This window comes from Bos indicus, chromosome 3, assembly GCF_029378745.1.
Source record: "Bos indicus isolate NIAB-ARS_2022 breed Sahiwal x Tharparkar chromosome 3, NIAB-ARS_B.indTharparkar_mat_pri_1.0, whole genome shotgun sequence".
Lineage (NCBI taxonomy): Eukaryota > Metazoa > Chordata > Mammalia > Artiodactyla > Bovidae > Bos > Bos indicus.
The window spans coordinates 99546424-99560307 of NC_091762.1; the positions used below are offsets into that span (position 1 = coordinate 99546424).

The 13884-nt window shown below is 46.1% G+C and overlaps 1 pseudogene; it reads left to right on the plus strand.

Annotated features, from left to right (window-relative positions):
- The first annotated feature begins 1564 nt into the window (after positions 1–1564).
- Positions 1565–13682, plus strand: LOC109556882 (cytochrome P450 4A11-like; annotated as a pseudogene).
- The last annotated feature ends 202 nt before the right edge of the window (positions 13683–13884 follow it).

Below are 13884 nucleotides of genomic sequence, written 5' to 3' on the forward strand. Positions count from 1 at the left end.
CCCCAGAATGCACTCAAGCAGGACATGTCTCAGGTCAGGGTGGGATTGTCAGCCCGCACTAGAAGAGGAGCTCCATAAAGGCAAGGATTCTGTTGCTTACTGCTGAATCTCTTGCTCCTAGGATGGCAATTCATCCAAAGTAAGTCCTCAACATATAGGTATCAAATAAATGAATAACTGAGCTCATCTACCCACCTACTCTTTCATGTACTTGGCATCCACTGTGGTGGAAACATTATGGGATGTCTGCCCAGCTCATTTGCTCTGAGATCTCTTCCCTCAAAAAAGGTGGGTCTTTGGAAGGCCTATTCACCCCAGCCACAGTTGATTGTAACAGATGGACCACTTGGCCATGATATTAGAATCAGAGTGTTAGAACAGGATTCAACAGGTCCCCTCAGGCTTAAGGGTGGCAGAATGGGGAAACGTGCCAACCCCAGAAGAGTAAACATTCCGTCCTCCACTGCCCAGACTCTGCCCAAGGACAGGGACTGTGTCTGTTGATTCATGACTGTATCACCAACTCCTAGAAAACTGTCTGTTTAAGGTAGAGCCTCCTTAGACACTTGCAGAGGGATGACTGTGTGGATGTACCGAGAGAAGGAATGGGAGACACAGTCCTGGCAGCCCTCCAGTCCCTGGTTCTCCCCTTCCACACCCTGGCTGCCCCTGCCCTCATTCTCTGTGAGATGTCCCTGAGCCCCAGCTTTATTTTTGTGCTTCCTTCTTTCCTACATTAGCTATGATTCTATCTGACACTTACAAACAGAATTTTGTATTAAAACTCACTCATCACTCTTACATGTACTCATTCCTTCTTCATGAACTTATTGCTTCTTTGAAAAGTGAGGCTTAATCTCTATGAACATGCTCTACACTCGCTCTAAAAACAGGGATGATAGATATGAAAGACAAGCCTGTCAACATGATGCCAAGCGTTTAGAACACTGAATGGAAACATGATAAGAGAGGCACCCAGGGAGTCTTGAGAATCCTAGGAAGGGACACCTTGGGGTCAGCAGCTTTGGGCTTAAATGATCTCACCTGGGTATATATCCTTTACATGGGTTTCCTCATTCTTCAGTGAAACAAGATCAAGTAATATTCCCCCCTCATACAGGTTTGCCTTAATTTTACATAAGCCTATGAAAATGTTTTGTACTCCATGGAGTTAATCCCTGAACATTTATCAAGCATTCACTGTGTTTAAAGTTCTAATGGCAGTTCTGAGTGAGAAACAAACAAGGAAACTAAATCAGATCTTAGGCCAAGTTCTGGAGAGATAGTAGAAGTCTGGATCAGAGTCTGACTCAGCAGTTCTAGTCTTTGATCTCTGTGGATACCCTCAGAACCATCTCGCCATGCCTGTGCAAACATTCAGCCTTACCTCAAGCACTTGACCTTGAAACAGAGTTGCTGCTATTTTTTATTTTTTGCTCTTGTTATAGTTCCAAAGGAACAGAGTCAGCAACAACTTCTGAAAAGGACAGAGAAATTCCCATGTATTTGTCCTCAATTTCCATGGGTGAGCAAGGTTAGCCCTGTGACCTCTGACCCTAACGGCATGAAGGTGGTCCTGCCAAGGACAGGTAGAATGAAACCCACATGCCAGCAGGAGCAAATATTCCCTCTGGAGTACATGCCCTGGGTCTGTGAAATTCCAACAGAGACTGGCCCTTCATCATCAGTATGCGACTCTCTACCAGCCATCCTTGAAGCCTGAGAAAGTCAGGGATGGGAGGTAAGTTCATAGTGGGTGAGACAGGTCGATAGCTGAGAATCATCAGGAAGGGAAGGCCGTTCATAGTATTATTATTATTAAAAATAGTCATGATAGTAGCAACAACTCTCTGTAGTGTTTTCTCAGATCTAAAGAATAAGAGATAACAAGTACTATTAACATGAACTCTTATTAAGCACCAGATGTGTTCCCCATTCACCACAAATAGAAAAAGGCTGCAGGTAGCAACGAAGACCCAGCACAACCTGTGTTTAGCACAACAGACTAAATTAATTTTAAAAATTTTTGATTAAAAAAATAACCCTATAAGCTGCACAATTTTATTCTTCATATACTAGAAAGGAGGGGATTCTTTCATGATGTATCACTATGGATAAAACTTCTGAGATGTCTCAGTTTTCTTAATTTTTTCTGTACAATAAATAAGTAATAACGACTATCAAAGGAAACAGATTTTTAAATGTTTTCAGAATGTGATCATACTTCAAACATATATGAGTTTTTATAACTCATTTTAAAAAACTTTTATTCCCATGCAGTTGATTTACCTTGTTCTGCAGTGTTAGGTGTACAGCACAGGGATTCAGATTCCTTTCCCTTACAGCTTACTACAAAATATTGAGCGTAGTTCCTCGTTTTATACTGTAGGTTCTTGTTTCTCCTACTCTTTTTTAACCTTTATCTCAAACTGTCACATCTAAATGGTACAGCAATTTTGGAAATTCACTTGCTGGAAATGTACTGGCCTTCCTGACTTTTCCTGTCACATACCTCCTTCTGACAATCTGGGTTCCTCCTATGCAGTCCCCAGTCACTCCTCTGATCCAGTCTCCCCGACCCCCACACACATCCATCTGTGGTCCAGGGAATGGTACTTTCCTGTTGGAGGGGCAGATGTGGTGCCAGTACTGGGGGATGCTGACCTCAGCCTTCCACCATGACATCCTGAGGCCCTCCATGGGGCACATGGCCTACTCTGTCCAACTGATGGTGGTGAGTCCACCTCTCTTTCATCTGCACATATCACACCAAGCTCAATCCATAGTTCACTCTCAAACAGATATATCTGTCAAACATCCATCAGACACAGCCCCCCAGAATAATGCGGTCAATCCCAGAGACACACACGTCACACACTGGAAGTGCACAAACACATTGTCAAATGCTGAAACTCTCTTCTACAGCCAAGCCTGTTCCCTCTTGCAGACACATGGACACATTATTACCCATCTTATGTGGCACACACTTCAACACACATATGCTACTGCCATATAGAGGTAAGATTTGCAGCTATGATGGGGCTGCATCTGGGCCCCCAGAGTCCTCAGCTCTGGCTGGGAACCACTGTTCTGGGACAGATTCAATTATCAAGGGGAGAAAGTCTCACCTGCAGAAGGAGGGAGAGCTGGAGAAGGAGAGGAAATGGAGGCCCTTGGACTTCCTGGACATCCTCCTCTTTGCCAGAGTGAGTGTGGGCAGGAGAGGCCTGAGCCTTTGGGCAGAAGCACACAGGAAGGGCAGACCCTGCACACTGGCCCTGCCTCCACAGATGAAGACTGGGAGCAGCTTGTCTGACAAGGACCTCCATGCCGAAGTGGACAAGGTCATGTTCAAGGGTCAGGAGACAACAACCAGTGGCATCTCCTGGATCCTCTATTCTCTGGTCTCCCACCCTGTGCATCAGCAGAGGTGACAGAAGAGATCCAGAGGCTCCTGGGGGATGGTGCCTCCATCACATGGTGAGTGTCCTGGAGATGGAAGAATCCTGTCCCACCTAGGTAGAGAGAATCCTGGTTGTCGAGTCCTGCCTGCCCTCAGGTGGGCTTCCTTTCAGGGACCATCTGGACCAGATGCCTTATACCACATGTGTATCAGGAGGCACTGAGATTCTACCCACCAGTACCAGTTATTGGCAGAGAGCTCAGCAAGCCCATCACCTTCCCTGTTGGACACTCCTTACCTGTATGTATAAACTTCATCTCACCACTCAGCTAATCACTCTGTAGGACCACGTGGTAGATCAGAAATCCACGTGTGCTTTTCTAGTTGTGTGATGACATGACTATTGTACCCAACTTAAGGTAATTATTTACTCTGTAAAGTCACTTGCTCATTGGAAGAAAAGCTATGAGTAACCTAGACAGCGTATTATAAAGCAGAGCCATTACTTTGCCAACAAACATCTGTCTAGTCAAAGCTATGGTTTTCCAGTAGTCATGTATGGATGTGAGAGGGACCATAAAGAAAGCTGAGCACTGAACTGTGGTGTTGGAGAAGACTCTTCAGAGTCCCTTGAACTGCAAGGAGACCAAACCTGTCAATCCTAAAGGAAATCAGTCCTGAATATTTATTGGAAGGACTGATGTTGAAGCTGAAACTCCAATACTTTGGCCACCTGATGCGAAGAAATGACTCATTAGAAAAGACCCTGATGCTGGGAAAGATTGAAGGCAGGAGGAGAAGGGGACAACACGAGTCTGAGCAAGCTCTGGGAGTTGGTGATGGACAGGTAAGCCTGGCGTGCTGCAGTCCATGGGGTCACAAAGAGTCAGACACTACTGAGCACTGAGCAGCTGAACTGAGCTAGGATAAGGTGTGTGAAATGCATGACACAGAACATGAACACAGCAAAAGCTCAACAAACAAATGTTTGCTCCTGAATGTCATCTTGTAATAGGCCCTAAAATTCTAATTCCTTGAGATGTGAAGGCTTCAGAGAAGAGCAGACAGAAGCCAGAGGTGTGATTCTTCCATATGGGGTCTAAATATAGGAAGGAGCTCAGGAACTCCACTGTTATGGGTCAGATGGCCCAGTCTCTGAGGAGCCCTCTGATGGATGGCAGAGAACAGTCAATGATGAGGTCTGAGAGCCCTGCCATGGCTGGAGGCTACCCATTGGCTCACCTCCAAGTGGGTCTGAATTCCAGCCCTGCCACTCCTAGTTCTGTGATCATAGACACATCCCTTACCTCTTGGAGGCTCAGGGGCTTCATCTCATCACAGGGACAGGACTACCTTCCTTGAGGGCTGTGTGAGGATTAAATGAGTTATTGCACATTCCCCAAGGGCCATGATGGCACTTGATAAATATAGGTTGTCACCTGAGTTGCTCCTAAATGTAACCTGTGAATTATTTTACTTCTCAATTTGGGGCCATGGTTAGCTAGTCCTAATCTGTGCTCATGTGCTTTGTCATGCCCAGACTGCCTGTCTTGCAAGACCACCATTTCTTTTAGAGTGATGGAAATACTGTTGCAGAAGTTGGTCTGTCAAGAAACCAAGCACCGCATTCGGAAAGTCGGAAATTTCAGGTTTACTACGCTGGTGAGCCCAGAGGAGTTAACACTTCCAGTTCTGAGGCTTGAAAAACCGAGTTACAGAGCTTTTATAGACAGGGCATGACACCAGACTTTAGTGGGCATCTCTAACTCTTTATAGGCTAGTTCAAACTAGGGGTGTCCTGCAGGCAGAAGCAGCAGTTAGGACACAGCAGGGGAGATGCCTGACCTTTCCATAAACATGGTTAAGCATGATTACAGGGGCTGGGTAATTGACATGGGTGATGGAAGTAAGTTTCAGCTGCTAGCATTGTAAGTTTCTGTCTTTCTGAAACTATGTAACTTACATGACTTTGCAGGAGCTAGCTGAGTTGCAGAAGCAGAAAGAGCATGAGGTTATTTCCAGCTGGGTGCAAGGTTTTAAATTTTCCTCTTCAGTATGATGGCCAAGGGAGAAGGGGATTGGATGCTGTCTCCATACCAACTCCTTCGCCTGCTCCTGCTCTGGGATACTTGTCCCCTGGTGGATTGGTGGGAGGAGTTTGACCTCACTTGTCCTGGCCCTGGTACTCTCTCTTCAGGTGTTTGACTCATCCTAGTCTGCACCAGGTCCTGCTGGACACAACCATGCCTTCCTCCCCTTCTCAGGAGGATCGGGTGAGGCCTTTGTACTTGGGGAAGAGGTGTGACTGGTTGCTACCCCATGTGTGTGACTGTCTACATTCATATGAAGTACACACAGTTATGTTCTTGTATGCTGATGTGTTTGTTAAGAAGGCATGGGTCTCCATGTATAAGAATTGCATCAGGGCCTGCCATGGAGATATTGACCTCCTGACATCCACAATGATTGGCCACATTTCCATGTCAGTGGCCTGTCCAAATTATTCTTGGATTTTGGTCACTTTAAGAGTATGATTTTTAATTTTAGAAGTTTTCATGAAAGTTGAACTTCAGATGTTTGTTTTAACAATTATCAGTCATCTTTAAAAGTGGTTTTCTCTCTTACCACATTCCTAGTCCAGCGCACTGCCTTTTCTGCTTAATTCACCAACTAGCCCCTCTCTATATCTGTCCTGTTTGCATGAGCTTGGATTTCCAGCTGCCCTCCATGCCCTGAGGTTTCAAGTCAGGTCTGTGATCAGTTACAGTTGCCATTTGAAGAAAGTTACACAGTCATGTGTGTGTTCTCTATTTCTGTAGTCCATCCCAACAAAATTTTGGCTGTATATTCCTATAAGCATTACACTTCTCCCAGCTGCTAAAATTCTTTTTGTGTTCAGTTCAGTTCAGTCGCTCAGTCGTGTCTGATTCTTTGTGACCCCATGAATCGCAGCACATCAGGCCTCCCTGTCCATCACCAACTCCCAGAGTTCACTCAAACTCATGTGCATCGAGTCAGTGATGCCTTCCAGCCATCTCACCCTCTGTCGTCGCCTTCTCCTCCTGCCCCCAATCCCTCCCAGCATCAGGGTCTTTTCCAATGAGTCAACTCTTCTCATGAGGTGGCCAAAGTACTGGAGTTTCAGCCTCAGCATCAGTCCTTCCAATGAACACCCAGGACTGATCTCCTTTAGGATGGACTGATTGGATCTCCTTGCAGTCCTAGGGACTTTCAAGAGTCTTCTCTAACACCACAGTTCAAAAGCATCAATTCTTCAGTGCCCAGCTTTCTTTATAGTCCAACTCTCACATCCATATATGACTACCGGAAAAACCATAGCTTTGACTAGATGGACCTGAGAGAGTCATTCCTAGGCAGGTTGATAGGGAGTCTAGGGGTCCCCAAGGAGATAGGGATCTGGAATTCTCAAAGAGGAAGAAAGGACAAACTTTTTTTCCTTCTCTACCTTCCTTTGGATTATATAACAATAATGTATCCTGCCTGAGGACAGTCTCTGGATTAAACTTTCTGGCTAATTCTGTTATCTTAAAATGTAAATTATTGGAGTAGACCTGGTTTTTACAAGGATGTATCCTGCCTGAGGACAGTCTCTGGATTAAACCTTCTGGCTAATTCTGTTATCTTAAAATGTAAATTATGGGAGTAGGTCTGGTGAGGTCTTTACAACCTCCAGACATTCTTTGGATTCATTGAGATCAGATCAGATTAGATCAGTTGCTCAGTCGTGTCCGACTCTTTGCGACCCCATGAATCACAGCACGCCAGGCCTCCCTGTCCATCACCAACTCCCGGAGTTCACTCAGACTCACATCCATTGAGTCAGCGATGCCATCCAGCCATCTCATCCTCTGTCGTCCCCTTCTCCTCCTGCCCACAATACCTCCCAGCATCAGAGTCTTTTCCAATGAGTCAACTCTTCTCATGAGGTGGCCAAAGTACTGGAGTTTCAGCCTCAGCATCAGTCCTTCCAATGAAATCCCAGGGCTGATCTCCTTCAGAATGGACTGGTTGGATCTCCTTGCAGTCCAAGGGACTCTCAAGAGTCTTCTCCAACACCACAGTTCAAAAGCATCAATTCTTCGGTGCTCAGCCTTCTTCACAGTCCAACTCTCACATCCATACATGACCACTGGAAAAACCATAGCCTTGACTAGACGAACCTCTGTTGGCAAAGTAATGTCTCTGCTTTTCAATATGCTATCTAGGTTGGTCATAACTTTCCTTCCAAGGAGTAAGCATCTTTTAATTTCATGGCTGCAGTCACCATCTGCAGTGATTTTGGAGCCCAGAAAAATAAACTCTGACACTGTTTCCCCATCTATTTCCCATGAAGTGGTGGGACCGGATGCCATGATCTTCGTTTTCTGGATGTTGAGCTTTAAGCCAACTTTTTCACTCTCTACTTTCACTTTCATCAAGAGGCTTTTTAGTTCCTCTTCACTTTCTGCCATAAGGGTGGTGTCATCTGCATGTCTGAGGTTATTGATATTTCTCCCGGCAATCTTGATTCCAGCTTGTGTTTCTTCCAGTCCAGCGTTTCTCATGATGTACTCTGCATAGAAGTTAAATAAGCAGGGTGACAATATACAGCCTTGACGAACTCCTTTTCCTATTTGGAACCAGTCTGTTGTTCCATGTCCAGTTCTAACTGTTGCTTCCTGACCTGCATACAAGTTTCTCAAGAGGCAGGTCAGGTGGTCTGGTATTCCCATCTCTTTCAGAATTTTCCACAGTTTATTGTGATCCACACAGTCAAAGGCTTTGGCATAGTCAATAAAGCAGAAATAGATGTTTTTCTGGAACTCTCTTGCTTTTTCCATGATCCAGCAGATGTTGGCAATTTGATCTCTGGTTCCTCTGCCTTTTCTAAAACCAGCTTGAACATCAGGAAGTTCATGGTTCACATATTGCTGAAGCCTGGCTTGGAGAATTTTGAGCATTACTTTACTAGCGTGTGAGATGAGTGCAATTGTGCGGTAGTTTGAGCATTCTTTGGCATTGCCTTTCTTTGGGATTGGAATGAAAACGAGACAGCAAAAGAGACACTGATGTATAGAACAGTCTTATGGACTCTGTGGGAGAGGGAGAGGGTGGGAAGATTTGGGAGAATGGCAATGAAACATGTAAAATATAAGGTAGGAAACGAGTTGCCAGTCCAGGTTCGATGCACGATGCTGGATGCTTGGGGCTGGTGCACTAGGACGGCCCAGAGGGATGGTATGGGGAGGGAGGAGGGAGGAGGGTTCGGGATGGGGAACACATGTATACCTGTGGTGGATTCATTTTGATATTTGGCAAAACTAATACAATTATGTAAAGTTTAAAAATAAAATAAAAAAAAAAAAGAAAACTGACCTTTTCCAGTCCTGTGGCCACTGCTGAGTTTTCCAAATTTGCTGGCATATTGAGTGCAGCACTTTCACAGCATCATCTTTCAGGATTTGGAATAGTTCAACTGGATTCACTGGAGAGTATATAACTTCATTGCCAACACTAGCAAGGGGGTACTCTTTCTGCCCCCTTCTGATGCCTATGTCAGAAGCTTTCTCTATCTCCTTTATACTTTAATAAAACTTTATTACACAAAAGCTCTGAGCGATCAAGCCTCGTCTCTGGCCCCGGATTGAATTCTTCTCCTCCGGGGGCCAAGAATCCCAGTGTCTTCACATGATTCAACAACCTTTCAGACCTTTGTTGGCAAAGTAATGTCTCTGGTTTTAATATGCTGTCTAGGTTGGTCATAACTTTTCTTCCCAGGAGTAAGCGTATTTTAATTTCATGGCTGCAGTCACCATCTGCAGTGATTTTGGAGCCCCCCAAAATAAAGTCTGTCACTGTTTCTCCATCTATTTGCCATGAAGTGTGTGTGTAATTGTGCATTATTTTCATTGTTGTATAGGAGAAATCAACATAACACTGTAAATAAATTAACCTCCAATTGAAAAAAAATGATTGACACAGAGCTTGAATGCAGCAAAAGCTCAGGAAACAAATGTTGACCCTTCTATATAGTTGTATGATGTAGCCTAAAATTCTAATTCCTTGAAACATGAAGGCTTAAGAGAAAAGCAGACAAAGGGGGAGGCATGGTTCTTTCATATGGGGTCTAAGTAAAGAAGGGAGCTCAAGGACTGCACTGTTATGGGTCAGTTGGTCTGTTCTCTGAGGTGCCCCCTAGTAGATGGCAGAGAGCAGCTGATCATGTATCTGAGAGCCCTGCCATGGTTGGTGGCCACCCACTAACTCACCTCCCAGTGAGTCTGAATCCCAGCCCTACTCCCTCCTAGCTGTGGAATCATAGACCCAACCCTTAACCCCCCTGAGGCTCAAGTGCTTCATCTGCTCATAGATATAGGAGTGCTTGCCTTGAGGGCTGTGTGAGGATTAAGTGAGTTACTACATATTCCTCAGAGTCATAATGACACTTGATAAATGTGAATTGTCACTCAACTGCTCCTAAGTGTAACCTTGAAGTTCTTTTACTTCTTAATCCTGAGCCCTGATCACCTTCTCCTAATCAGTGCTCATGTGCTTTGTCATTCCCCACCCACCTGTCTTCAAGAGCATCATTTCATTCAGAGTGATGGAGGGTGCTCCCATGGTGGCTCCCAGGACGTTTGTGAAGACACTCATGCCCTGCACTATGGGACCATCAGGCTTCTCTCTCTCCTCTCTGCCCCACAGGAATCATCCTCCCCTCTCCTTTTATGGGCTTCATCACAACCCAAAGGTGTGGCCAAACCCAGAGGTACAATGGTGGTGGGAGGAGGAGATGGGATGCTCTCTCCACAACAACCTGTCCTCCTGCTCCTGCTCTGAGATTCTTGTCCCCTGGTAGATTGATGCTAGGAGTTTGACCCCACATGTCCTGGCCCTGGTGTACTTTCTGCAGGTGTTTGACCCATCTTGGTTCACATTAGGTTCTACTCGACACAGCCATGCCTTCCTGCCCTTCTCAGGAGGATCCAGGTGAGGCCTCTGTACTGGGGGAAGCAGATGTCACTGGTTGCTACCTGCTGTATGTGACTGTCTACATTCATATGTGGAGCATGAAGTTCTGTTTTTGTATGTTGATGTGCTGAGAAGGAGGCCTGGGTCTCCATGTACAAGAAAGCCTTCAGGGCCCTCCATAATGGCGTTGACCTCCTGATGTCCACAAGGATTGACCTCATTTCCATGTCAGTGGCCAATCCAAAGTATCCAGAGTTTTCCTCACTTTAGGAGTATGACTTTTTAGCACTAGAAGTTTTCATGAACGTTAAACTACACATTTGGTTAGCACAATTTCAGTCACCTTAAAAGGTGATTTTCTCTGTTCCCGCATTCCTAGTTGGTACACTGCCTTTCTGTTTAATTCACCAATTTCCCCTCACAGTATCTGTCATGTTTGCATGGGTTTGGAACTTCAGCTTCCTTCCATGTATAGGATCAGCTACAGTTGTAGTTTGAAGAAGGTTTCACGGTCATGAGCATGTTCTCTATTTCTGCAGTAACTCCGATAGTTTTGACTGTGTATTAATATAACCGTGACATATTTTCCTGTTGCCAAAATTCTATATATAATAGCAGAGGTTATATACCATAGTCCCAGATTCTACAGAGTCTAATGTTAGTAAGAAAAGGCGTAAAGTGGAGGACAATCAAGTCTGCTTTGGGGAGTGTATTGCTGATCCTGCTCATGGTGCCAACTATCTTGCTGTTCACACTGTGCACACTGTTTGCTGAGCCCAGGGTAGTCAAGGCATGGGCTAAGAGGCTGGAAGAAGACTGGAGGAGCCATAGGAACTGCAGACACATTTATTCTCTCCTGGCTGGCAAGGCTGCCATAACACTGCCTGTCTCCTTGCTGATGCAGCAGCTGTAGCAGCAGTCATAACATAACCATAAGGCAGCCAGAACACAGTCAGAACATAACCTCGTATAACATAACCATGATGTTGCTCCAATATAGCCCCAATGCAGCAGGAGCCAGGGTTTTCTTGGTGAAACTAATTAAGGTGTACCACACACTGCCCCCAGGGCCTTTTCAGGTGGAGCTTATATAACAAAAGTAGCCCCAGTCCAAGCGAGTACCATGTGAAGTGTGAATGCAGTGCCATACAGTGATCTCATCTGTTACATAATCATTGTTTACAAACTGTGGGGCAAGAGCAAGAGGCCACAGGGCAAGAGAGCCTGACCATGTCATCTTGGTTAATTTGCTCTTTCCCTACAGGTGGAAAGCTTCCTTGTATTTGACAGAAGCATTTGAAAAATCCCTTGCATGTAAAGTATAAAGCACCCTTGAAATAGCTGTTAACCTGGATGATACACTCCTAAATGATTGCTGTGAAATCGTAAAGGCTACAAAAAGTTTGGCTTCCCTGGTAGGTCAGTTGGTAAAGAGTCTGCCTGCAATGCAGGAGACCTGTGTTTGATCCCTGGGTTGGGAACATCCGCTGGAGAAGGAAATGGAACCCACTCCAGTATTCTTGCCTGAAGAATCCCAAGGACTGGTGGGAATCCCATGGGCTACATACAGTCCATGGCATCGTAATTTCAGTGACTTTGTAACTTAGTAGAAACAAGTTTTTTCTGACTCTACAGTTCTAGGAAATTTTCAACTGTGAATCAACATTCACAGAACAGCTTTGAAGCAAATTGTCTTCCTGAATTGCTTCTAGAATTTGGTTTACACCACGGTCCAGTCCTTCCTTGTAGACATGGCTGCACGTCATGCAGCTGCCACTAGAGGAAAGGCACTAGGCAGCTTGATTTTAGGTCAGAATGAATATTTGTTATGCTCTCAGTCCATTTGAGTTGTTTTCAATTCAATTAATATTGTTCAAATGTGAAAGTATGTATTAAGCGTGTCTCCGTGTGCCAAGACCTGTGCTAGGAGATGGGAACACACGGATGATAATGCTGTCCTCCTCCAGGGCTCACTGTCAACAACAGGTCTCCTCAAGACAGACATCATTCACACATCCACTCTTTCACTCATTCATTCCTTGGGCAGACTGTGGAGGATCCACGATCCAGCACTGTGCTGGACACTGGATGTGCTGTGTCCTTGAGTTACACCCATGGTGCCTTCAGGGTCCAGAGTGGGAAGAGGTGCAGCCAGCAGAGGGGGTGAGGGTGGTGGTCACTGGATGGAGCCTTGAGCATGAGGATGGCAGAGGCGAGGGGAGGGGACCTCAACCGTCTCTGAGTCAGGAAGACGAGAGGGACAGATCCCAGGTGAGTGAGGAAGAATCCAGAGAGGGCTGTGATGCCACTGAGGTACTGGGACGTGTGCTCCCTGTGATGCGGAAGATAGCAGGCCTGGAGCTACTGTGGGTTTAGAGGGAGGGGAGGAATGGAGGCTGAAAAGGCCAGATGAGGAGCCCAAGGGATGGTTAGGAGGGTCATTTCTGAATTAGAATGGGAAGGTTCCAAAGGTAGATTGACCAAGGAGGTGAAGGGAGACAAGAAGTCAGATCATTAATTGGGAGGCAAATGATCAGCAGGTTCAGGGTCATTAACCCTTGTCCTCTCTAGGAAGGCTCCCTGTTGCCATTCTGATTCCTTGCACAACCCTGTCTTATCATCTCTTGGGACTGAACAGCCTGTTTTTCCACCATAGGTGGTAAGGTCCCGAGAGGGTGTCTCAGGACCCCTGCCCCCTACAGTGCCCTGGGCTGACCTGAAACCAGGAATTGCCCATGGACGAGTGAATAAAGTACTAGTTCACATTTTGATCCACTTGACTTGACTCTGTGGCTTAGAGCACTGATGCCTCCCTACAGGTTTCCTGCTGAGAGCAGGAGTAGGAAGTTGGAGATAGTCCTTGGAGAGGTGGGCTTTGTCTTAGGTCAGGGGGAGAGTTTGGCCCAAAGCTTCACTGGCAAGTTCATTGTGATGAGTAAGGAAGGGATCAGGGCTGGGCCATGTAGGGGACAGCCCTGAATCCCTGTGCTCAGCAGGGGTTAGAAGCCTCCGCTGTCTTCCTTTTCCCCTCCTTACCCAGGAACTGCATCAGGAAGCAGTCTGCCATGAATGATGCAAGGTGGCCGTGGCCCTGACCTTGCTTCGCTTTGAGCTGTCATCGGATCCCTTCAGGGTCCTTGTGCCTGCTCCAGTCATGGTGCAGAGATCCAAAAATGGGATCCACTTTCAACTCAGGAAGCTCTCTGATCCAGGTGGGGACAAGGACAAGCCCTGAGGGCCCCTGCCCGCCATCCTGTCTTGCTGTCACTCTCCCTGTCCTTGCCCCTTTGCCCACTTCCAGCTTTGATCTGCCTGCCTGCCAGCTTGCCTCATCTCCTGCCTCCTGCCCAGCAGCACACTTTCTGCCCTTCTCCTCTCACCTTTCTCCAGGCTCTCTATCTGCTGTCTCTCCATCTGTCTCTGACCCCCTGTATCTCTCACTGTCCACCTAATCCTGATTGCCTGCTCTCCTCCAGCATGTCTATTCTCTCCTGTGTTTTTTCCCTTCT